General features: G+C 37.4%; 1 protein-coding gene across 4 annotated transcripts in view; it reads left to right on the top strand.

Moving 5' to 3' along the window:
• Positions 1–27,364, top strand: part of AKAP6 (A-kinase anchoring protein 6) — a 506,591-nt gene that overhangs the window by 160,113 nt on the left and 319,114 nt on the right. For 2 of the 4 annotated variants that reach the window (XM_067028592.1, XM_067028591.1), the window contains exon 1: positions 8,326–8,674. The exons of the other annotated variants lie outside the window; for them this stretch is intronic. The gene's annotated coding sequence lies outside the window, so the exon portion shown is untranslated. Of the gene's footprint in view, positions 1–8,325; positions 8,675–27,364 lie in introns of those variants that run through there. 4 annotated transcript variants of the gene reach the window in all.

Below are 27,364 nucleotides of genomic sequence, written 5' to 3'. Positions count from 1 at the left end.
TCTTTTCATTTTGTTTATGGTTTTCTTTGCTGTGCAAAAACTTTTGAGTTTAATTAGGTCCCATTTGTTTATTTTGTTTTTTGTTTCCATTACTCTAGGAGACAGATCCAAAAAATATTGCTGCAATTTATGTCAAAGATCATCCTGCCTATATTTTCCTCTATGGGTTTTATAGTTTCTGGTCTTACATTTAAGTCTTTAATCCATTTTGAGTTTATTTTTGTGTATGGCGTTAAAGAATGTTCTAATTTCATTTTTTTACACGTAGCTGTCCAGTTTTCCCAGCACCATTTATTGAAGAGACTATCTTTTCTCCATTGTATATTATTGCCTCCTTTGTCATAGATTAATTGACCATAGGTGTGTGGGTTTATTTCTGGGTTTTCTATCCTGTTCCACTGATCTTTATTTCTGTATTTGTGCCAGTGCCATACTGTTTTGATTACTGTAGCTTTGTAGTATAGTCTACAAATGAAGTCGTAGTATAGTCTACGAAGGAGGAAGTCAGGGAGCCTGATTCCTACAGCTCTGCTTTTCTTTCTCAAGATTGCTTTGGCTATTTGGGGTCTTTTGTGTCTCCATACAAATTTTAAGATTTTTTTGTTCTAATTCTGTGAAAAATGCCCTTGGTGATTTGATAGGGATTGCACTGAATCTGTAGATTGCCTTGGGTAGTATAGTCATTTTGACAATATTGACTCTTCTGATCCAAGAACATGGTTTCCCTTTCCATCTGTTTGTGTCATCTTCGATTTCTTTCACCTGCGTCTTATACTTTTCTGAGTACAGGCCTTTTCCTCTCTTAGGGAGGTTTATTCCTAGGTATTTTATTCTTTTTTATGTGATGATAAATGGAATTGTTACTTTAATTTCTCTTTCTGAACTTTTGTTGTTAGTGTATAGAAATGCAGCAGATTTCTTTGTATTTATTTTGTATCCTGCAACTTTAAAGGCACAATATTTTAAATTCACTTCATGAGATATATTTTTAAAATACTCTGTCTTTATTTTGGTTTTCTCATCAGTGACTAAAAAGTAGTCTGTTAAAGTCTTCACTACTATACTGTTTCTGCCCATCTTTTCTTCATATATTTCCATTGTCACTTTTTATAATTTGATGCAGTATTTCATTTCCTTACATGCATTTTCTTTTTTTAATTGGTTTTTTAATTAATTTATTTATTTTAATTTTTGAATTTTATTTTTTTTATACAGCAGTTTCTTATTAGTCATCAATTTCATACACATCAGTGTATACATGTCAATCCTAATCACCCAATTCATCACACCACCACCCCCAAGCGCTCGCCGCTTTCCCCCCTTGGTGTCCATATGTCTTTTCTCTACATCTGTGTCTCAATTTCTGCCCTGCAAACCAGTTCATCTGTACCATTTTTCCAGATTCCACATATATGTGTTAATATACGATATTTGTTTTTCTCTTTCTGACTTACTTCACTCTGTATGACAGTCTCTAGATCCATCCACGTCTCAACAAATGACCCAATTTTGTTCCTTTTTATGGCTGAGTAATATTCCATTGTATATATGTACCACATCTACTTTCCATTCATCAGTTGATGGGCATTTAAGTTGCTTCCATGACCTGGCTATTGTAAATAGTGCTGCAGTGAACATTGGGATGCATGTGTCTTTTTGAATTATGGTTTTCTCTGGGCATATGCTTAGTAGTGGGACTGCTGGATCATATGGTAATTCTATTTTTAGTTCTTTAAGGAACCTCCATACTGTTCTCCATAGTGGCTGTATCAATTTACATTCCCACCAAGAGTGCAAGAGGGTTCCCTTTTCTCCACACCCTCTCCAGCATTTGTTGTTTGTAGATTTTCTGATGATGCCCATTCTAACTGGTGTGCAGTGATACCTCATTGTAGTTTTGATTTGCATTTCTCTAATAATTAACGATGTTGAGCAACTTTTCATGTGCTTCTTGGCCATCTGTATGTCTTCTTTGGAGAAATGTCTATTTAGGTCTTCTGCCCATTTTTGGATTGGGTTGTTTGTTTTTTTAATATTCAACTACATGAGCTGTTTATATATTTTTGAGATTAATTCTTTGTCTGTTGATTCGTTAGCAAATATTTTCTCCCATTCTGATGGTTGTCTTTTCGTCTTGTTTATGGTTTTCTTTGCTGTGCAAAAGCTTTGAAGTTTCATTAGGTCCCATTTGTTTACTTTTGTTTTTATTTCCAGTACTCTAGGAGGTGGATCAAAAAAGATCTTACTGTGATTTATGTCAAAGAGTGTTCTTCCTATGTTTTCCTCTAAGAGTTTTATAGTGTCTGATCTTACATTTAGGTCTCTAATCCATTTTGAGTTTATTTTTGTGTATGGTGTTAGGGAGTGTTCTAATTTCATTCTTTTCCATGTAGCTGTCCAGTTTTCCCAGCACCACTTATTGAAGAGACTGTCTTTTCTCCATTGTATATCCTTGCCTCTTTGTCATAGATTAGTTGACCATAGGTGCGTGGGTTTATCTCTGGGCTTTCTATCTTGCTCTATTGATCTATGTTTCTGTTTTTGTGCCAGTACCATATTTTCTTGATTACTATAGCTTTGTAGTATAGTCTGAAGTCCGGGGGTCTGATTCCTCCAACTCCGTTTTTTTCCCTCAAGACTGCTTTGGCTATTCGGGGTCTTTTGTGTCTTTTGTGTCTGTTCTTTCTCTAGTTCCTTTAGGTGTAAGGTTAGATTGTTTACTTGAGATTTTTCTTTTTTCTTGAGGTAGGCTTGTATAGCTATAAACTTCCCTCTTAGAACTGCTTTTGCTGCATCCCGTAGGTTTTGGATCATCGTGTTTTCATTGTCATTTGTCTCTAGGCATTTTTTGATTTCCTCTTTGATTTCTTCAGTGATCTCTTGGTTATTTAGTAATGTATTGTTTAGCCTCCATGTGTTTTGGTTTTTTCCCCTGTAATTCATTTCTAATCTCTTAGCATTGTGGTCAGAAAAGATGCTTGATATGATTTCAATTTTCTTAAATCTACTGAGGCTTGATATGTGCCCCAAGATGTGATCTATATCCTGGCAAATGTTCCATGTGCACTTGAGAAGAAAGTGTAAGCTGCTGTTTTTGCATGGAATGTCCTATAAATATCAATTAAATCTATCTGGTCTGTTGTATCATTTAAAGCTTCTGTTTCCTTATTTATTTTAATTTTGGTTGATCTTTCCATTGGTGTGAGATGTTAAAGTCCCCCACTATTACTGTGTTACTGTCAATTTCCTGTTTTATAGCTGTTAGCAGTTGCCTTATGTATTGAGGTGCTCCTGTGTTGGGTGCATATATATTTATAATTGTTATATCTTCTTGGATTGATCCCTTGATCATTATGTAGTGTCATTCCTGTCTCTTGTAACATTCTTTATTTTAAAGTCTATTTTATCTGATATGAGAATTGCTACTCCAGCTTTCTTTTGATTTCCACTTGCATGGAATATCTTTTTCCATCCCCTCACTTTCAGTCTGTATGTGTCCATAGGTCTGAAGTGGGTCTCCTGTATACAGCATATATATGGATCTTGTTTTTCTACCCATTCAGCATGCCTGTGTCTTTTGGTTGGAGCATTTAATCCATTCACATTTAAGGTAATTACTGATATGTATGTTCCTATGACCATTTTCTTAATTGTTTTGGGTTTGTAGGTCCTTGTCTTCCCTTCTGTTTCCCACTTACAGAAGTTCCTTTAGTATTTGTTGTAGAGCTGGTTTGGTGGTGCTGAGTTCTCTTAGCTTTTGCTTATCTGTAAAGCTTTTGATTTATCCATCATATCTGAATGAGATCCTTGCCAGGTAGAGTAATCTTGGTTGTAGGTTCTTCCCTTTCATCACTTTAAGTATATCATGCCACTCCTTGTGGCTTGTAGAGTTTCTGCTGAGAAATCAGCTGTTAACCTTATGGGAGTTCCCTTGTAGGTTATTTGTTGTTTTTCCCTTGCTGCTTTCAATAATTTTTCTTTGTCTTTAATTTTTGCCAGTTTGATTACTATGTGTTTTGGTGTGTTTCTCCTTGGATTTATCCTGTATTGGGCTCTCTGCACTTCCTGGACTTGGGTGGCTATTTCCTTTCCCTTGTTTGGGAAGTTTTCGATTATTATCTCTTCAAATATTTTCTGTGGTCCGTTCTCTTTTTCTTCTCCTTCTGGGACCCCCTATCATGTGAATGTTGTTTAATGTTGTCTCAGAGGTCTCTTAGGCTGTCTTCATTTCTTTTCATTCTTTTTTCTTTATTCTGTTCTGCCGCAGTGAATTCCACCATTCTGTCTTCCAGGTCACTTATCCATTCTTCTGCCTCAGTTATTCTGTTATTTGTTCCTTCTAGTGTAGTTTTCATTTCAGTTATTATATTATTCATCTCTGTTTGTTTGTTCTTTAATTCTTCTAGGTCTTTATTAAACATTTCTTGCATCTTCTTGATCTTTGCCTCCATGTTTTTTCTGAGGTCCTGGATCATCTTCACTATCATTATTCTGAATTCTTTTTCTGGAAGGTTGCCTTTCTCCATTTCATTTAGTTGTTTTTCTGGGGTTTTATCTTGTTCCTTCATCTGGTACATGGCCCTCTGCCTTTTCATCTTGTCTGTCTTTTTGTGAATGTGGTTTTTTGTTCCATAGGCTGCAGGATTGTAGTTCTTCTTGCTCCTGCTGTCTGCCCTCTGGTGGATGAGGCTATCTAAGAGGCTTGTGTAAGTTTCCTGATGGGAGGGACTGGTGGTGGGTAGAGCTGGGTGTTGCTCTGGTGGACAGAGCTCAGTAAAACTTTAATCCGCTTGGCTGCTGATGCGTGGTGCTGGGTTCCCTCCCTATTGGTTGTTTGGCCTGAGCCGACCCAACACTGGAGCCTACCCAGGCTCTTTGGTGTTCTAATTGTGGACTCTGGGAGGGCTCACACCAAGGAGTACTTCCCAGAACTTCTGCTGCCAGTGTCCTTGTCCCCATGGTGAGCCACAGCCACCCCCTCCCTCTGCAGGTGACCCTCCAACACTAGCGGGTAGGTGTGGCTCAGTCTCCCCTTGGGTCACTGCTCCTTCCCGTGGGTCCCAATACACATACTACTTTGTGTGTGCCCTCCAAGAGTGGAGTCTCTGTTCCTCCAGTCCTGTTGAAATCCTGCAATCAAATCCCACTATCTTTCAAAGTCTGATTCTCTAGGAATTCCTCCTCCCGTTGCCGGAGCCCCAGGTTGGGAAGCCTGACGTGGGGCTCAGAACCTTCACTCCAGTGGGTGGACTTCTGTGGTATAAGTGTTTTCCAGTCTGTAAGTCAACCACCCAGCAGGTATGGGATTTGATTTTATTGTGATTGTGCCCCTCCTACCATCTCATTGTGGCTTCTCCTTTGTCTTTGGATGTGGAGTATCTTTTTTGGTGAGTTCCAGTGTCTTCCTGTCGATGATTGTCCAGCAGCTAGTTGTGATTCTGGTGTTCTCACAAGAGGGAGTGAGAGCACATCCTTCTACTCTGCCATCTTAGTTCAGCCCCTCAACTCTTTTAACTGGCTTCTCTGTCTTATTCTGACTATCGTGCCCCTCCTCACCTTCGTGTTCTCATGACACCCTCTGCAGATACCGTCTCTGTGCTTCTCAAACAACATTGTGATTATTTACTTATCTATTTCTCTAAATTCTAAGTTCAAGGAGGATAGAGGCCATGTTCTTTTCGTTTTTAAATTTCTGAGAGCTGAGCACAGAACTTAATATATAATGTATATTGAACAAACTAATTTATATTTAAATGAATACATATATTTCTCAATGAGAGCCATTAAAGAAATACGTTTCCCTTATCTCATTTTAGAAGACTCTCTTTTTTTATAGCTTTGTTGAATGTCTCTATTGGATGATCTATCTTTCTATCTATCTATCTGTCAACCTATCTATCTATCTATAACTTGTGGTATGTGCTAGACTTATGGAAAGTTATGTATGGATGCTTCTTAAACTCACTGAGAAGTATGTAAATTCTCAGATAAGTATAGATTTCCATATCAATATTAATACTTGGTTCTGGTCAGAAAATCTTGTCTTGATTTTGTCATCTTTCTTTTGTGCGGGCAAGAGCTGACAGCTATTTAAATGAGAATTAAAAATAGGACCCTGTGAAGTACATGTTCTTTTTTTGCTGCCAGGATATAACTGACCACAGAACTGGGGTTATATCTCTCTCTTAAAAAAAATGCCACAGGCTATGCTATCAAGTTCTAGAAAAAAATCGGTGATGAAAAAATAACTCCTAAGAGATATTCCAGTGGTACAAATACTTTTCATTACTCCTAATAGAAAATATGTTTTTTTCTTCATTCTTGAAAGATATTCAAAGAATTTGAAGATTAAAGTGCCACCAGTTTATAGCCATTATAGTCTGTGATTTATCCACATTGTAAGTTGGCTTTGACTGCTGGATGTGTCTTCCCTTTCTGTATCATCATCACAAATGGAAGAACTTCAGATTATGGGGAGTTTGAGCTCGGGTGTTAGAGAGAAAAGGGTAATTTCATGTTAGAGAGGGAACTGTGTGAAAGCCTTTTGGATTTGGGAAGGTGGATTCTTATTTATCATTGGCACTAACTGACTAGAGCAGGCCTGGCTTAAGACTGGAACTGGGAACGGGCTCTAAGAACACTTTTACTAAGGATGTGACATGTGGTTATTCATTTGTTTGCTCCTTCATCAGATAGTCATCCGGTTTTATAGCGAACTCTATGAGACATCTATTGTGCCACCTCAGAGCTGCTGGTCACCCTGAACTAACAACGTCTCAGGAGAGTGGGAATACAGTGGGAATGACCTGTTGAACCCAGAAGCAGGCCATGTGTGCTCCAGTGATTCTAGAACATCCCCCAGTTTGTTCATTCAGCAGACATTCATTGACATCTGCAAAGGACCCAGTGCTGATTTAAGCCTGCTCTGCAAAGATGAACTTGGCAGATCGACTGCCAAGTAGAGTTTCCTGTTTGGGGTGCTAGGAAGAGGTAACAAGACCATTAAAAAAAGCACTGAGGGGTTTCCGTAGTGGGGCAGTGGTTAAGAGTCAGCCTGCCGATGCAGAGGACATGGGTTCGTGCCCCGGTCCGGGAAGATCCCACATGCCACGGAACAGCTGGGCCTGTGAGCCATGGCCGCTGACCCTGCACCACTGGAGCCTGTGCTCCACAACGGGAGAGGCCACAACAGTGAGAGGCCCGCATACCACCAAAAAAAAAAAGCACTGAGGAGGGGGCATTAAGCTAGCTAAGGGGAGTCATGTAGCTTCCAGAGGAGGTGACCACTGAGCTGACTATCAAGAACTTTGAGAGAGCAGTAACCAAGGAAAGAGATGAGGCCTTTAGACTTTACCCATTTTGTTGCTCTCTCTTTAGGGAGGCCATGGCTAACCATTCCTAACAGATTTATCAACCCTTTTATTTAAACTTCTCTTAGAATGAGGTTTGACTCATTCTTTCTACAAGTAGTTCTCAGCAAATCTCCAACTCAGGAAATTCTTCCTTATGTCTAATTTATATCCACCCCTTCCTGGGAGTTCAAGTTCTCTCTTTGAGTTCTGACTTTTGTGGAAACCATGAGAAGGGTGTTGATGAGGAAGTTGAAAGGTTTGTGAATTTATCCCATGTTCCCCTGGGAGTCAGAATGTTCAGTGCTGCATGGAGGGACTCACTGGTAAGGTGCACAGTGCAGTTTCCTGCTACTGTTTTCTTCTTTTGGTTATTTCTCCCATGAGACAGTGTCTGCAAAACAGTCATATTAGCCAGTAGGTCCTACTATTAGAAATAGTAGGACCTAGTGGATATGTATTAGTTTGTAGAGGGGAACTAATTTTAATAATTATGAAAAAGGTTTATAGAGTATTTTGTATTTCTAGCTTTCTCTGTGAGAGCCTGGAAGGGAATCAGTAATTTTGATTAGATTCTGGGTAGTTTACTTTTACTGGGACTTCCTGTGGAACGACACACCATGTGACTAAATACTGCGGGTCAGAACTTAAAAATGTTTCATAAAAAAACTGTCCAAGTCGCTTGCATGCCTCTGTTGAATTATTATTATTCATGATGGGTCTAAGCTCTCTGTGGATATTAAATATAAGTGTATAATTTTGGTGTTTCTCCTCAGCTAAAGTCAAAATACACGTAGTAGGGCGTCGAGGAAGTGCTGCAAACAGATTGAGAGCTTCTCGAATGAGCTTTCTATTGTAACCAAGCAGCTTGACACATTAGACTCCCCTTCGCCATCAGCTTACATTCTCTGAGAACTTAGGTCAGTGCCTAAAATAACCCTGCTAATTGTGAGGGGCACATGTGGACTGAAATTCCAGTTAGCAGTCTGGGAGCTGGGGACTGAGGATTTGAAAGCTTACTATAGTTAACAGTTCAAAACATGCCTCTAGGCAGTTAGGCCCAAAGCATGTAAGTGTTCAGGTATGGAAAGAAAGTTATATGATGTGTTTTATACTCGCAGTTTGTAAAGCTGGTTGCCAGTGACAGCTGGTTAAAGACCAAGTCTAGAGTTGTAAGATCTGGGCTCTCAGTGCCCTGCTTTCAATCTGTTGGTCGGTGGTGGAGTAACTGACAGAAGCGGATGCCTTGGCTGAGGCACATGAAACTTCCGCAGACTGTGTAGGACCCCACGGTGCTTTGGATCTCTTCTTGCAGTGCAGTTCAGGTAGGCTGTTGTTTACGTGGAATTTTTTTATCAGTTGGACAGAGATCATAAAACTGTTCAGTTCCAGAGTTGGACATGGGATCTCAAATGCCTCTTCTGCACATGGTGTGTCTGTATTGGTGGGCACTTTATTTCACTCCCTTCCTTGACATTTTGCAAATGAAAGTCTTTATTTTCTTACTCAGGTGCCTGAAAATCCTAGGACATAAGGGAGACTGATGGAGTTCAGACAAAGTACAGTTTATCTGGCATGTGGTGAAATGCCTCCTTAAAATTTACCTTCCTCTTTTCTGTTTTATTTATCTTATCCTAGCTCCAAAAGACAGGCTTTATATTTGTGACAAACAATGGGAGAAAATGTTAAGCCTCTTAGTGTAGTTTTCATATATTTTAAAAACCACTTAAGAGGATCTAGGTTTTTATCTTTAGACTAAGATGAAAATCAACACTACTCTTATCCAAATAACCTCACTTAGCCTTCTGTCTGTGCTCTGTATCAGTGTAACTAACATAAAATGCTGCAGTATTTTGCTCTTCTTGCTCCAATGTTGACCTATTATAAAGTATCAAATTTAGTTTTGGCTTCTAGATATCTGGCACATAAAATAAGTATGTAAATGCTGTAAGTGATGCTTTGGAACTTCTGCCTGGGTGGGTTATTTAATCCAGCATTTATTCAGATTTAAACGTATACCTCATATCATATGACAGACGTATTTCTGAAACATATGTGCAAACAGTGTTCTGTAATTGGAATAATTTAACACATACTTCAAAAGCTGATCATTTTTAAGGAATCTATGTATAAAATGAATAAGAAGTTATAACAAACTATGTTTAGATGGTTCTTTTTGTGCATCAGGTTCATAAACTGAGATACACTGATATTACATGAACTCGGATAAATTTCTCAGGAGCAAAAACTGTCCTTTCATTATCAAGGAACATATAGGTGTATATATATGATCACAAGAAGCCTTTTGGGTATCCCTAGAAGGGTGTCTGTGTGGTTGTATTTGGGGGTGGCCTATTGGATATATTGGATATTAAATTGTAACCTTCGTGGGTAAAGATTTTCTAGAGACAGGGGTCATGGTCTGAGACATAAGAAATATAAACAATAATAGTTGAAAAGAGTATTATCCTGCTTTTTGTGCATTATGTCTATTTAATAACCTTGAGAAGCTGCAGTATCATTGCTTTCTAACATATCTGTTGTAGTCTCAGGAATTATTAGCTTGAACATTATGTAATTGCCAATATTTGATACTTTTGGACCTGTAAAAATGGCACTTTGTGTGGCTTATTCTAAGTGATTTATGAACATTAACTCATTTTAATGAAAGTTTAGCCTTAAATCCCCAACAGTAGTAGCAAGAGTGAAATATTGTCCTAAAGTATGAGAGCTGTCTCGTTAAAAACATGCTCATCAAGGTTACTTCCTGTGAATACAACCAGTATGTCTGTTATATCTTTCTTTCAATTCTTAACTTATTTGTTTGGTCTTCTAAAAAGAACTTGCTTTTTCTGCTAAGTGCTGCCTATAGCGTTTGTCAAATCTGGTGACTGTGGGCATAAATCCTCAGTGGCTGAGAGTTGATATTTAGCAGGGATATCTTTGAGAAGGTTCATCCTTGGTAGCTTATCAATGACCAAATGTATATTATAGTTTTAGGGTTTCTCTACGTATACTATCTAAGTGCTCTTCTTTTTCTGACTTCCTATGGTGGAATCTGAGGTCATTGACTTGAGTCTTTTCTTCAGTTTTTTTTTTGGTTGGGGGGGCGGTACGCGGGCCTCTCACTGTTGTGGCCTCTCCCGTTGCGGACCACAGACTCCGGACACACAGGCTCAGCGGCCATGGCTCACGGGCCTAGCTGCTCCGCGGCATGTGGGTTCTTCCCAGACCAGGGCACGAACCCTTGTCCCCTGCATCAGCAGGCAGACTCTCAACCACTACGCCACCAGGGAAGCCCCTCTTCAGTTTTTATATAGGTATTTAGTGCTACAAATTTTCTCCTAAGTACTACTTTAGCAGCAGCATAAGAATTTTTATAGGTTGTATATTTATTTTTATCCATTTAAAAATGCTTTCTAATTTACTCTTTGATTTCTTCTTTGACTCATGAATTATTTAGAAGTTTATTATTTATTTCCCAAATATATGAGGAATTTCCAGAGGTCTTTTTGTTATTGTTTTTAGTATTCTAATTTAATTTCATTGTAGCCAAAGAGCATAATTTTTATGGCTTGAATCTTTTAAAACTTATTGAGACTTGTTTTATAATTATGATCTATCTTGGTAAACATTCTATGGGCACTTGAAAAGAATGTGTATCCTGCTCTTGTTTGAGAAAGATTTGTAAAATGTCAATTCTGTCAAGTTGGTTGCTAGTGTTGTTCAAATCTTCTCTATGTATGTATCCTTACTGATTTTGTGTCTATTGGTTCTATCAATTATTGAGAGAGGGGTTTTGAAATATCCAGTTATAATTGTGATCTATTGCTCTTTGCAGTTTTATCAATTTTTGCTTTATGTATTTTGAGGTACTCTCATTAGATGCATTGACATTTAGGATTGTTATGTCCCCTTGATGAACTTATCCCTTTATCATTATGACTCTTTATCTCTGGTAATATTCTTTGCTCTGAAATTTATTTTTTTCTGATACTAATATAGTGACTCCAGCTTTGTTTTAAAGGCTTTTCTCTTTTAGGGACTTTCTATCTAAGGTATTTATGCAAAAATAAACAGTATAACTATTTTATTTATTAATGTATTTATTTTATTAATTAAGGTATAAGTAGAATTCACTAACAGCTTTCAGATGTCCTTCTACAATTCCATTTTCACAGTAGCAGGGTTTCTATAGCCATCCCTCATCCACTGTTATGTGACTGTCATTTTACAGTAAGTAGCCTTCTTTCTATATAATGCATGATATTCATATGTTTAACATGAACCATAAAATGAGCACTGGCCAATCATAACTGGTGTCAGCTATAAGCTATAAGCAAACTAAGGTGTGGCCTTAGTGCTGGATGCTGCCTGAATATCAGTCCTGAATATATAACAACTGATGACCCTTGAATTCGGTGCTGGAATCATTTTTCCAGTCATGCCTATAATATTCTACCTTTTTTTTTTTAACATCTTTATTGGAGTATAATTGCTTTACAATGGTGTGTTAGTTTCTGCTTTATAGCAAAGTGAATCAGCTATACATATACATATATCCCCATATCTCTTCCCTCTTGCGTCTCCCTCCCTCCCACCCTCCCTATCCCACCCCTCTAGGTGGTCTCAAAGCACTGAGCTGATCTCCCTGTGCTATGCGGCTGCTTCCCACTAGCTATCGGTTTTACATTTGGTAATGTATATAAGTACATGCCACTCTCTCACTTTGTCCCAGCTTACCCTTCCCCCTCCCCATGTCCTCAAGTCCATTCTCTTGTAGGTCTGCGTCATTATTCCCGTCCTACCCCTAGTTTCTTCATGACCTTTTTTTTTTTTTTTTTAAGATTCCATATATATGTGTTAGCATACGGTATTGGTATTTCTCTTTCTGACTTACTTCACTCTATATGACAGCCTCTAGGTCCATCCACCTCACTACGAATAACTCAATTTCATAGCTTTTTATGGCTGAGTAATATTCCATTGTGTATATGTGTCGCATCTTCTTTATCCATTCATCTGTTGATAGACAACTTAGGTGCTTCCATGTCCTGGCTATTGTAAATAGAGCTGAGACAAAGATGTCACAAAGAAAGAAAACTACAGACCAATATCACTGATGAACATAGATGCAAAAATCCTCAACAAAATACTAGCAGACAGAATCCAATAGCACATTAAAAGGATCATACACCATGATCAAGTGGGGTTTATCCCAGGAATTCAAGGATTCTTCAATATACGCAAATCAATCAATGTGATACACCATATTAACAAATTGAAGAACAAAAACCATATGATCATCTCAATAGATGCAGAAAAAGCTTTCGACAAAATTCAACACTCGTTTATGATAAAAGCCCTCCAGAAAGTAGGCATAGAGGAAACTTACCTCAACATAATAAAGGCCATATATGACAAACCCACAGCAAACATCATCCTCAATTGTGAAAAACTGAAACCATTTCCACTAAGATCAGGAACAAGACAAGGTTGCCCACTCTCACCACTATTATTCAACATTGTTTTGGAAGTTTTAGCCACAGCAATCAGAGAAGAAAAAGAAGTACAAGGAATCCAAATCGGAAAAGAAGAAGTAAAGCTGTCACTGTTTGCAGATGACATGATACTATACATAGAGAATCCTAAAGATGCTACTAGAAAACTACTAGAGCTAATTAATGAATTTGGTAAAGTAGCAGGATACAACATTAATGCACAGAAATCTCTTACATTCCTGTACACTAATGATGAAAAATCTGAAAATGAAATGAAGGAAACACTCCCATTTACCATTGCAACATAAAGAATAGAATACTTAGGAATAAACCTACCTAAAGAGACAAAAGACCTGTATGCAGAAAACTAGAAGACACTGATGAAAGAAATTAAAGATGATACAAACAGGGCTTCCCTGGTGGCACAGTGGTTGAGAGTCCACCTGCCGATGCAGGGGACACAGGTTCGTGCCCCAGCCCAGGAGAATCCCACGTGCCGCGGAGTGGCTGGGCCCGTGAGCCATGGCCGCTGAGCCTGTGCGTCCGGAGCCTGTGCTTTGCAGTGGGAGGGGCCATTGCAGTGAGAGGCCCACATACCACACACACACAAAAAAAGATGATACAAATAGATGGAGAGATATACCATGTTTTTGGATTGGAAGAATCAACATTGTGAAAATAACTATACTACCCAAAGCAATCTACAGATTCAATGCAACCCCTATCAAACTACCACTGGCATTTTTCACAGGACTAGAACAAAAAACTTCACAATTTGGATGGAAACACAAAAGACCCCGTATAGCCAAAGCAATCTTGAGGAAGAAAAGCAGAGCTGGAGGTGTCAGGCTCCCTGACTTCAGACTATACTACAAAGCTACAATAATCAAGACAGTATGGTACTGACACAAAAACCAAAATATAGATCAATAGAACAGGATAGAAAGACCAGAGATAAACGCCTGCACATATGGTCACTTATTTTTGATAATGGAGGCAAGGATATACAATGGAGAAAAGACAGCCTCTTCAATAAGTGGTGCTGGAAAAACTGGACAGCTACATGGAAAAGAATGAAATTAGAACACTCCCTAACACCATACACAAAAATAAACTCAAAATGGATTAAAGACCTAAATGTAAGGCCAGACACTATAAAAGTCTTAGAGGAAAACATAGGCAGAACACTCTATGACATAAATCACAGCCAGATCCCTTTTGACCCACCTCCTAGAGAAAAAGAAATATTCTACCTTCTGTAGGTACTTTTTGTTTGTCTGGTTTTGTTTTTTTAACCTTGCTACGCAGCTTGTAGGATCTTATTTCCCCAACCAGGGGTTGAACCTGTGCTCTTGGCAGTGAAAACGTGTAGTCCTAACCACTGGACTGCCAGGGAATTCCCTGTAGATACTTTTTATTAAAAAAGAATCTTTTTCTGTTTAGAATCCCTAGAGCTATTCAGTAATCAAGTTAACATGTATATCAGCATATTAAGGCATAACTTCTTTATGTAAGGGAAATTACATAAGGGAACTTTTTTTTAAACTTTTATTTTAGATTTTAGCTTAAGTTTCAGGTAGCAAATACTTGTTCATTAATTTACCACTTATTTATTGAGGCCCTCCCATATGTCAGCCAATGGGAATTGGAGGATGAATGACACTACGTGGTCCCTGCCCTTAAGAAGCTAGTGCAGTCAGGAAGAGAGGCCTGTTGCACGTTCTAGCACACCTAGGCTGTGGTGCAGCAGTGTGTGGCCAGTGGAGTGTAAGAGGGCACCCTCTGGCCTCATAGGATCTCTTAGGATAGAAGAGCCCAAAATAAATTAATTCAGCTATTTCCAAAGAGGTAGCAACTATTTTATAATATATATCCTACTTCCTTCTTCCAGAGATTTTTACCATTTACCTTGTAATCAGCGTATCTTCAATGATTACTATTTTTGTCCGTGTCTGGGTTTTTACTAGAGCTCTTACTCTGCTTACTATGCTCCATGTTGCATATATTACCTGATGGAGTGCCTTACACAGTCTTGGAGCTCAATGAATATTTGTTGAATGAATGAGTATTTACCTCTGTGTATGGAAGATATAGGAAGAAACTGGAGCTTTTGTTCAGCCCTGTCATGAGCTGGGTGTTACCTAAAGGAAGTGATTATCACCAGAAGGCACTCCACGGCAGCACTTGGCGAGGAAGGTGTCTTCAGGGACCAGGAATGAGCTATCATGATATGCCTATGGGACTGAAATCAGAGCAACAAAATGATTTTGTGTGTAGAGCTGTTAGCGTACTGAGGACAGAGTTCAGAGAAAAGCAGCTTACAGCAGCTCAGACCCCAGGTGGGATTTACCTCTGTTCCTTTCCGTACAATATATATAGCATCTGCAATTTGGCCATGGGAATAAATTAGCTTCAGTCACCATCTAGGCCAGGGCAGCTCCAAGGCCCTGGGGTCAGGAGGTCAGCCTGGTTTGGTTATATTACTGGCAAAGATGTTTAGTGGCTCTGAACTACCAAGTTAATAATAGTTGGTAGTTAAATAGTTCTACATATGTTCCCTCCTTTTCTTTTTTTGTCAAAACATTTTGGAAACTGTTAAGCAAACCCAGTTTATAAATGAGAGAAATTTCTAAAGCTGGGTGATGGGCACATTAGTGTTCATTTTATTATTATACTTTACATATAAATTATATATTCTTCTATTTTTAGAACATTTCTTGTGATAGAAAACACACAGGATAGGAAAAAATCTTTTAAACTTAATGTCATATGAAAAAAGTAAGACGAGAATACACACTGTATGATTACATTTATATAAAAATCAGAAACAGGATAAACGAAACTGTTTATTTAGGTGCCCATAGTAACTAGGTAAAATGATAAAAAAAAGAAGGAAGAAATGGTTAACATAAAGTAATAGGCTTAATCACCTCTAGACAAAGGGTATATGAGGAGCATCTTGGCTGTTAGCAATGTTCAGTTTCTTCAGCACAGTGATGATTACACATGTATTCACTTTGTGATTATTAGTTAAAATTTAATTTTATGATTTATAAATTTTATCTCTGCAAGCTGTATTTCACAACACAAAAGTTTAAAACGCTTGAGAAAGATAAAACTTAGTGCAACAAAAGGAGAGAGAGAGAAGGAATTTTCATTCTTAATCACTCATTTAGGCCTCTCATTCAGTTAGGAAGCTGCTCAGCTTTTAGATGATGTTTGATTTTGATCTTACACAGTCAGGTCTGTGTATATTATAATGTGACTGATTCAGAAGGTGAATGTGGTAGATAATGCAAAGCATTGATATTGATGCTTAGAATAGAACTTGGATAACATTTTTTGATACAGTAGTAGTAATATTAAGTAAATATCGCTATTAATATATTACATGAAGCTTGAGATATTACTGTACATTTATTATCGTTTTAAATTATTATATTCGATATTATCACATATTTATTATCAAACTAAAAATGACATTGAGTTTTACATATTTCAAATGTTAAAGTTTTTCAAACATTAATCAAAAAGAGAGACTAGACAGTCTTTGTTACATGGTTTTTAATCTGAAAAATCTCACAATTGCAGTTAACTAATCCTCACTCCTACCAAATACCTTTTATTAAAAGTAGAACTTATTGAATAAATTTATATGTACATGATAAAAAATTAAAGCTTTTCAGTAAGAATCTGTATGAACTGAAACAGTGTATCTATATATAGGTATTATTTATAACAGTTTAACTGTAATTGACGTGTCCAAGAAGTACCTGAGGCTCTGATTTTGCTACTTTTCTTTGGTACCTTTGTGCTTGGTTCACTTATAAAAGATCTTTATGTTCAAAAAAAAGAGACAAAAAGAGGGAGGGAAAAAGTCACTAACATGGTTTATTAGCTTGATCTGTGGAATTATCAGCAGGAAATATAAACAGATTATTCTTAGCAATGATCTTGCTTACAAAAGACTTGTGTGGGCTTTGTGAAGAAGTAGTTGCCCACATACATCCTGTGACCTGACCGTTTGGCAGATTGCTACAAAGCATTTACTTGGTAAGATTTTTTGTTTTTATTAGGTGAAAATGAATATTGCAATATATCTGAAGGAAAGAAGGAAAATATCATTCTCAACCAGTTGCTGTTTCCTGCACTTGTGACACTGAACATACTTCTCTCAAGCCTTTGGTAGGAAGGAGAGCACGCTCAGCATCCAGGGTGCACAGGTGCTGATGGTTAAAATTGCATTCTTGTAATGTATCTACTCAGGATTGGTATGGTGGTGTCATTGTGGGGTGCCTGTACTAGTTATAATGGTGAAGCTTTGGATGGGCAAATAGACTGAGCAGTTCTGTACTTTAGTGCTGATCACCACCTGTGTGGAGAAGTCTCTATATCCCCCAACTTTTATCCCTTTCTCTACCAGCTTTGCCACATGTTTTACAGAGTCTGAATGTGTGATGGTCATAACCACATCATCTCATAAGATACTCTTCCCCCACCCCTTTTACCCTTGGTGTGAACAAATCTCTTTCCTTTAGCTCAGCTGGAGCATGTATGCATACAGGGGACATAGGTTGAACTCCCAATGGAACAAGGGTTGAGCCCTGCAGTTTCTTCTTGCAAAAGCATTCTGGACTGGTGATGGCACAGCACTGTAGTGGAGCAGTTCTGCTCTTTGCAGTCATTCAGGGATCAAGGCTCCTAACATCTGGAGCAGCGTTGTCCAATAAAAATATAATGTGAGCCAAAAATGTGAATCATGTATATGATTTTAAATTTTCTAGTAGCCACATTTAAAAAATAGGCAAAATAAAATTTAATAATATTATTTTATTTAACCCAGTTTGTCCAAAATATTATTCTAACATGCAATCATTATAAAAATTATTAATAAGCTATTTAAAACTTTTTAATACTAAGTCTTCAAAATCCGGCATGTATTTTATATTTACAGTACATCTCAATTTGGAGTAGCCACATTTCAAGTGCTACCATATTGGACAATGCAGTTCTTGAGACTCTGCCATTTTTCTATGACCTCATATTTCTCCACTGGATCTTTTGAATCCAGCCAGAAGACAAGGAAGAGAGAGTTCCTAGAGTAACCCAAAGGAGGTTTTGGGGATTAGTCCTGGCAACAAAGTATCACTTCCACCCACATTCCATTGGTCAGTACTCAGTCATATGATCCCACCTAACTCCCTGGGGCACCTGGGAAATTAGCCCTGTGCCCAAGAGGAAAAGGAAATGGGTTTAGTGAGCATATAGCAGAGTCTCTACCATAGCAAATAGGGTGTTATTATCCACATTTTACAAATCAGGAAACTGATGTCCAAGCAGACTAAATGATGGGCTAGTTAATGAGAAAATATAAGTAGAATGCAGGTCCCTAGAGTGATGTTTCTTCAATCAGACTGCCCAACCTTCGTTTATTTATCTCTCAACCTACCCTTTAATTCTGTCCATGTAGATACAGTTCTTGCAGAAAACCTGATGTCTTCAATATTTTGTCTCATCAGTTCTCCTAGGCTGCTCTATGACTTAATGACAGTATCCTATTACTGCTGTTTTGGAAAATGACAGGCACCCCAGTATATGAAGTAAATATGCCTTATTACTGAATGGTTCAACTAATGGTACTATTCTGAGCACTGCATTATCATTTTGAGTGGGCCTTTTCCTTCAGCATACTGAAGTTCCTCATTCAAAGCAGAGGATTATTAAGGTCCTCATCAAGCTGTTTCAATCAATGTATAAATTGCATTTTATGTTTTAATGAGCAGTCTGTTCAATTGAAGTTTTCAGCTTTTTACAAGTGCTTAGAAGAATAGTAACAGAAGTGCTCTTAATGGTGAAACTGTTGAGTTGAAGTGCTTGAATAAGCCGCTTTATTTCTTAGATGGAAGGGGATATTTTAGATGAAGAAAAGAGATAATATTCCTCAAAACAGACTAGTAGTAAAGAGTGATGGCTCTCCATGGACTACTGATTATAGCACGAGTCCCTTAGGTAAGGTTTTATTGAAGATAATATAATTAGACCACTGACTGCCCTTTAGCTTTAAATTACCTATAGCAAACTAGTTTGGAGTTTTTGGTATTGTCTTAAATTTTTGAATATGAAATACATTCACAGGCTTCAAAATTTTTTAATATTAAAATATAAATATTGCAAGGTCCCCCTTCCATCCTCCAATGCAGAGGGTTGGCCCTTCTGCCAAGCTTCTCCCTTCCCTACCCCAACCAGGTAGGTACTCATTCTTATCTGTTTCTTACAGATCCTTCCTGAGTTTGTATATGCATTTATAAGCAAATATGAATGTATATTCTTTCTTCTGTGTTATTCTATACACACTATTCCAAACTTTGCTTTTTAAACTTAATGGAGGTCTTTCTGTGTCAGAATATAGAGATCCTTTTTATCATCACCATTCTTTTTTTTATAGCTATGTAGTATTCTACTGGATGAATATACCATAATTTACTTAACTAGTCACCTATTAATGGACATTTGGTCTGTTTCCAATATTTTGATATTATAAATTGTATTATAATAAATAGGCTTGAACATGAGTCATTTCACAAAAAGTGTAAATATATTAGAGACATAAATTCTTAGAAGTAGGATTCTAAGTCAGTGTGTGTATGCATTTGGAATTTGATAGAAATTGCCCAAGTGCTCTCTACAGTGGTTTCAGTAATTTACCCTCTAACCAGGAATGTATAAGAGTGTCTATTTCCTACACCTTTGCTAATAGTTTGTGTTATCAAATTTTTGAATTTTTGCCTTATAGCTGAGAAATTATATTTTGGTGTAGTTTAAATTTATGTTTCTCTTACTCTAAAAAAGGTTGAGCAGCTTTTCATATGTTTAGGACCATTTGTATTACTTTTTCTATGAACTGTGCTCATTTCCTGTGTTTATTTTTCAGTTGTGTTGTTGGTCTTTTCTTTACTGATTTGTAGGAGCTCTGTGTTGATTAGGGGTATAAGCCCTGGGTTATGAGCCACAATATTTTTTGTCTGGTTTGTCATTTGTCATTGACTATGCTTAAGGTATACTTTTTCACCATTATGCAGAACCTTTCTTTTTTCATTTTAGACAAGTTTATCTTTCTTTTAATAGCTCTGGATTTTGAATCCAGAAGGGCTTACTCATTCCAAGGTTATAAGTAATTTAGCTATTTTTTCCTAGTAATTTTTACATTTTTATTTCTTTACATTTAAATCTTTGATACATTTGGGATTTATTCAGGCATATGATGGATCCAGCTTAATCTTTTTAGATATTTATCTAGTTGTTACTTTTTTCCTCACTCTTTTGAGATGCCCCATTTATCACATGCTCAAATACCCATGTGTATTTGGGTCTACTCCTGGACTTGTTTTTTCCATTTCTATGTGATAGTATTACACAGTTTTAATTACTGAGACTTTATAACATATTTTGATATTTATTAGACTAGTCTGCCCTCATTGTGTTTTTTTTTAGGTTTTCTCTGGTTATTCCTCTTTATCCAGTTTTATGTTAGAATCAGACTGCCTGTTTTCAACCCCAACCTTTAACTCCTCCCCATGATAAAAAGGACAATCTGTTGTTATTTGTATTGGTACTTGTATCACATTTATAAAATAACTTAGAGAGGGCTGCTATTTAATGATGTGGAATCAAAGGACATATTTTGTTATTCCACTTGTTTATGTTTTTTTAAAAAAATCTTCATTATGTTTTAAAGTTTTCTTCATTTAGGTCTTCTACATTTTTCTTAAGTTCATTACAAGGCACTTTATCTTCATTGTCGCTATATTGTTAATGAAATCTTCAGTTATAGCTTCCAAGAACTTACTGTTTGCAAATATGATAGCTATTGACTTCTAGGTATTAGTTCTTTACTCTACTCACTGATTGAATTTTCTTATTTGTTGCAACTTTCCAAGTATGTAATCATATCATCTTTGAATAGTAGTAGGCTTACCTTCTCCTTCCCAATAGTCACTTCCCTGGTTCTGTTGGCTTTCTCCAAGTTATTTTGTGGCAAGAAACAACTCTCAGATCTTTTTTTATAAGTATAGTTGATTTAGAATATTATATTAGTTTCAGGTGTACAGCATAGTGATTCAGTATTTTTACAGATTATGCTCCATTAAAAGTTATTACAAGATAATTGCTATAATTCCCTATGCTATACAATATATCCTTGTTGCTTATCTATTTTTACGTAGTAGTTGTATCTCTTAATCCCATACCCCTGATTTGCCCCTCCCCACTTCCCTTTCCCTTTTGGTAACCACTAGTTTGTTTTCTACATATGTCAGTCTGTTTCTGTTTTACATATATACTAATTTGTATTACTTATTAGATTCTATACATAAGTAATATCATGCAGCATTTGTCTTTCTCTATCTGACTCATTTTACTAAGCATAATATTCTCTAGGTCCATCCATGTTGCTGCAAATGGCAGAATTTCATTCTTTTTTTTATGGTTGAGTAATAAACCACTGTATATATATATACATCTACTTTATTCATTCGTTGGTTGATGGGCATTTGGGTTGCTTCCATATCTTGGCTATCGTAAATCAACTCCCAGATCTTCATGGTTTACAACAACGTGTGAACTCACATTACATGTCCATCATTACATGTCCATCACAGACTGGGCTTCAGCTCTGCTTCATGTCTTTATCATCTGAGACCAGGCTGAAGGAGTGGCTCCTTTGGTGATATTCAGGTCTCCTGAAATCAGAAAGGAAAGAGTGATGAGAGAGTCACTCTATGGTTATTAAAATTCTAACTACTTCATTTTGGCTCACATTTCATTGGACAAAACAAAAGTCATATGGCCAAGCCTGTTATCAGTGGGGTGAGGAAGTATAATCCTTTCACAGAGAAGAGCATTAACTATTAGAAATCAGTAATACAATATACTATAACTTCTCATTTATTTTCCAGATAAGCAGTGAACTTTGAATAATATAATCACAACTCTTAGAGTCTACTAGCCCCAAATACTTAATCTGTATAGACCTATAATTGTCATTGCTGTATCAGTTAGCTCTTGCTGCATGAGAAGCCACTCCACAATTCAGTGCCATATGGCAGCAAGCATTTATCTAGCTCATGTGTCTGTTGGTTGGCTGGTGGTGGCCAATTTAGGCCTGGCTTAGCACGGGAGGTTCTGTCATCTTCCTTAGCCAGCAGGTTAGCCAAAGCAGAGCTGAGATTAGTGTGAGGCAAGTGAGGGAATTGCCTCAGGCACAAAATTTCAGAGGGTGACAAAGAAACTTAGTAATCAAGATAAATAATATTTTAATGAAATATTTTAAATAACCAAAATCAATGTAGACAAATCATGATGAACAGAATATCAAAATTTTAAATAAAGATGTGATCAATAACAATGCTGCATCAATAACACTGATCCTGGACTTAGGAACAATTATTGAAAAAGTATATTAATTGAGTATTATGTACAAGGCATTCTGATATATGCATAATGTATATGCATATCTTATTTATGAGTTATATGTAAATATGAATGATTCCATTTAGTTGCTCAGTCATAAGGAATTTATATCAAATGTAGTCATTTTCACAATCATAGTCCAATAATATGCACAGTAGTTTGAGAATCCATTTTTTGGAATCTCCTTTAGAGACATCTGTATACTTCTTTGAAAATCCTTAGTGGTGTATAATTCTCAAACTTTTTATAGTAAATTTGATTTTTGAAAACAGGAAAAAGTTATTTAGGGCCAATTGTAGGGTGAGTAAGCTGGGTTATTAAGCTGGATATTATTGGTCAAAATAAGAAATGAATGTGAAGATATGACATTCATTTTACTGTGCAATTTGTGAACTTGTCCTGAAGGCTGTTCTTAAAGTGGAATTCTAGAAATTTCTATTTTAACTGTACTGTTGAAAAAGGCAGATAGCTCCACAGAGTGACGACTTTGAGAGAAAACATTACTTTTAGATGTATAAACTCTAGCATTAATCCTCCTCCATATCAGTGACTTGAAGGAATGTTCTAAAGTCCTGATGAATGGAAGGGAATATAATTGTCAGAAACTTAATAGAATTATCCTAAGAACATTGAATCAGCTTTCTAGATAGAGTGTAAAAGAAAAGTCATAGTTCTATTTGTTCTGCGGTGTTGTAGAAAGTGAAAATAAACTGCAAAGATTATGGTAAATGCTCTACTATGAAGATACCCAGCTCCTACCACATCCACATAACCTGCACTCCCTCCCCCAACCCCTCCAGAATTTCAGTGATGCCATGGCTTTAAGATCTGGCCTTGATTTTGTGTGCATATGTGGGTATCTAGATGTATGTAGATTTGTTGGCCAATAGGTGGAGATGGTCCATTCACGCATCAATAAATCTGTGAATGGATCAATTATCCAGTCCCTGTTTCAGAAATACATAAAGAGACATTAGATCCCAAACTTGTGTATCAATATGTCAATAATAAATAACAGTTTTATGGCATATGTAACGGCCATATATGTATATCTAATTTGAATTCTTCAGTCTAAAGGAAGTTCCCTATCTCTTTTCCTGTGTGCATATATCATTATACACACAGCCCCCCACACATACTTCTTAGGAAGACCTTAAGGAAAAGAAAAAAAGTGTCTGTGCATGGTGCCTAAAAAGCAGTACTTCCCCTGAGTTATGGTATTGGTATAAGAATAGACAGTGGTGACTCGAATAAGGTAAATTAACTGTATTACAGGGTTTTGTTTGTTCTTTGGCATAATAGTAACTATAGTAAAATTTTTTGACCATCTTCTTTCCATCTTGGTTAGTATTGTGTTTATCCAGTAATTGCTCATTACTTGTCAAAAATATTAATCAATTAGGGGATCATACCATAGCAAATCTCAATTTGGGCATTTGTAGAATTACTTATAGAAAAGTAATCAGATTTGTTCCAAAATTTGTAGTCTTATGCTTTTCACAAGGCACTATTGTGAATACTGAAATAAGTAAGGCACAGTTGTTCCCCTCAGAGGCCTTACCATCCAGTGCCTCAAAGTATAAAAAATAATCTTGCCTTGAAGGTGGAAGCCTTTTGCAGAAATTAGCAAACCAGAAACACTGGTCTTAAATTAAGTTCCACATTTAAAATAAGGAAGGGTGAAAGGAAGGATCAAGATGTAATGCCTGGGCAGCTGTGCTTATTAAGTGGGCTGCTCCAGCATCAGAATGTATTTGGCTGGCTTAGCACATTGTATGGTGTTTTTTCCATTTCCACCATTCTTTTCCTTCTTACACCTGTAGCAAGCTACTTCACTCAGCTGTAAAATATTTCCCATTGCAAGGCAATGTATAATTAAGTGCTGGAATGAGTGGGGCAGGCACGTACTATTTGAGATCAGAGGACTAAGACTTGAGCTTGGCCTGGGAAAAGAATTGTGGAGGAGGCAGGGCTTGAACTGGGCCTTGAGGAAGATTAGGTCAGGCACAAAGCCAGACAGGAGGATGGTTTAGGCAATAGTAATGCTCTGAGCAAAAGGCAAGAGCCAGGCGAGTCAGGCTTATTTCAGGACAGTCTGAAAACTGTCTCCTCTGAAGTGAGGATCTGGGTAGGAGATGAAGCTGGCAAGGTAGACTGGGACACAGCTGACGTGGCCTGAAGGAACAAGCTGTGGACTGCAGGCCAAAGACCTGGGTTTCTACCACTGGCCAGCCATGTGTCCTTGGCAAGTCATTGAAACTTGTAAGCTTCAGTTACCTCATATGTGAAATGATGGTTTCAGACTGAAAAATCTCTACAGTAGATTCCCATTTTTAAAGTATTCTGTGATTATTTTATGGCGGTCCTTGATAAACTAGAATAAAGACTTTTGAATTTATCCTTGCATTGCAGAGACTTTAAGGTTGTTCTGAACAAGGGAATCACATGATGAAAGGGGGAATTCATCACATAATTAAAGGGGCATGTATTGGTATTTAACTCAGTAAAAGAATAAGGGAAGGTGCCTTAGGAAAGGTGGTTAGACATATTAGAAGAAGGAAACCAGCTTGGGGGCTTTGCCAGTGGTTCAAACAGGAGCAGGGCCATTGAAATAGGAATCAAAGGAAGAGGACAGACAAGTGTCATTGCTTATTCATTCTTTATTGATCTTTAGAAATTGTACTAGGTTCTGGAGATCCAGTGATAAGTAAGACAGGAAAGGTTTCTATTCTCATGGAACTTAATATTCTACCAAAAGGAAAAATCAGCAGAATTTAGTGATTGACCAATAGGATATTTGTGTCATTAAGAGAATGACACGCCAAGGCCAATATCCAGCTACAAAGGATTGATTCAAACAATACTCTGTTTTCATAAAATGGAATACTGTGCAGCCATAAAGAATTATGAAACATATTTATTGACATGAAAGAATATTCATGTTATGCCACTGAGTGAAAAACAGCACAAAAATAGAGCACAATCTAGAAAGTTATGCACTACTTTGTATGAAGAGTAGGTTATTGGAGATTTATTTATTCTTCATTCAGTGATTATTTACTAATTGAGAGCCTACTATGTGCCAGGCGTTGTTTTGGGATCTAGGGATAAATGGTAAATGAGACAGACATGGTGCCTGATTAATTTGTCTTAGCTTTTCTGACTTTTTTGCAGTAAACTTCTGTTGAACAATAATTTTTTTTTTAAGTTTTTAAAAATCCTTCAATTGGCCATTTGTGTGGTATATAAGTGTATTTTATGACTCCTCCTTGGCTGTATAAGTAAAGTGCAGGTTGTGCTGTTATAAACAACACTGTCCTGGCCTGTGTCTCATCGAGGCGCTTACACAAGAGGGGAGGTGGCTCCAGGACACCAGCCTCTTGCTTGGGCTGGATCAGGGCACTGCCTGCTCGTTGGTGGCTGGAGTGGTCACAACTCCCAGACTCACTCTGGCTCCAAGGCAACTAGAGTCCTGCTGATGAGATGTGCAACTCTGCTGGCTTTTTATAGTCCATCTGAGGGCTGGTCATTCCAGCCTCGGTGTCAGTTTACACTTGCTGTATGTTACTTGACACTCCTTTATTCTCACTGAGGTTGCCTCTCCCGGAAATCTTTGTCATTCCGTAAGCCCTAGCAGCTGACCTCCCACAGTTTGAAAAACAAGATGTATTCTGGCTACATTTAAAGGAAGCTTTAGGGTGAGTTCATGGGTCAGGACTTGGCTGTAATATCTTTGTGGGCAGAGTACCTTAAGGGGGATCTGGCACTGGTTATCACCCAGGTTCCGGGGCCCTTACACAGAAGGCTTTGTGTTATTTTTTCCCTCCTCTGCCCAGCTCTTCTCCCATGACTACTGCTAACCATGTCTTTCTGCTGCAGTGCACCGATTGCCTCCTATTTTTAAAAGACAGGATCTTTGTGTATATGCTGAAGAACAAATAAGCAGGCAAAAAGACCACCAAATGATTATTTTTTGAAAAATATTCCATGTTCCTTATGCTAAATTGTAATATATAAATAAACATATGGATAGATATAAAGAAAAAATTACCTACAATCCTGTTTCCCAGAGATATTTTGATACTTATTTTACATTCTACTCACATAGTTGTTGTCAGCTTTTGTTCTGCCACTTTCATAGCCTATTTATAGATCTTAAGCTGTATCCATGCTAATATTTTCCACCTAAGACTGACCTGTTCTATAGAGAACGAATGCTATTATAATTAGGTGCTTAGCTGCTTTTTCCAACATCAAGATGGCCTCTTTGCTCTCATCATATGATGACAGAATCTTTGTCAATTTCAGGGAAGCATCTGTTTATTTTCCCATGTCAGCCCCCATGAAGGAAATCACTGGAGTCAAGCTGACCAGTCAAATCCTCATTCTTTGTTGCTCTGTGATGAAACCCCAGGGGCATTTTGATATAGAGGGCTCCTTGGGGTCACTGGTGATCTTGACCTTTGTACCAACCTGCTGGAGAAAGGAGGAAAAGAGATTCTTCTGGATCAAATCTTCCTGCACATACCTTCTACCCTCTGCTTGGAGTGTGAGAACCTTCTTGATGTTTGTGTGAGCAAACCTGGAGAACAAATCCTCTATAGAGTATAAGTAGACAAAAACCATGGACAAAGTTTAATTACAGAATCCACTTTTCACTAGTTCCAGAGATAAATTTTCCTTAGGAATTTCTTTGTTGTCAGTGTTCTCCCTCTGATTTCAATTCAGCCATTTCCAGTCTAGATAGGCCTCTCTGCACCTGACTTTCTCAGTTGAAACTTTGGTTCTGCTTTCCACTCAAAGTCTGAATTATTGCCAAGAAGATGTGCAATTCCAAAGAAGCATGATCTTCCATATTTGGTTGTTCCAGGTCCTTAGTTCACTCCACTCACAGAAACCATCTACTGCCACCCTCTTGTGTTAACTATTGATAATTCCTTTATGTCTCAGATTTCCCACACCAGGTCTTTTTCTTCAGCCATCCACTTCTGGTCACACATTTTCTCCTCCTTCCATAGAGCTGAACTGAGTGCTTGAATGCAGCAA

Source organism: Kogia breviceps, chromosome 3 (genome assembly GCF_026419965.1).
Source record: "Kogia breviceps isolate mKogBre1 chromosome 3, mKogBre1 haplotype 1, whole genome shotgun sequence".
NCBI lineage: Eukaryota > Metazoa > Chordata > Mammalia > Artiodactyla > Physeteridae > Kogia > Kogia breviceps.
The sequence above is the reverse complement of the archived record's forward strand: the minus strand, read 5'-3'. Positions and strand labels throughout refer to the sequence as shown.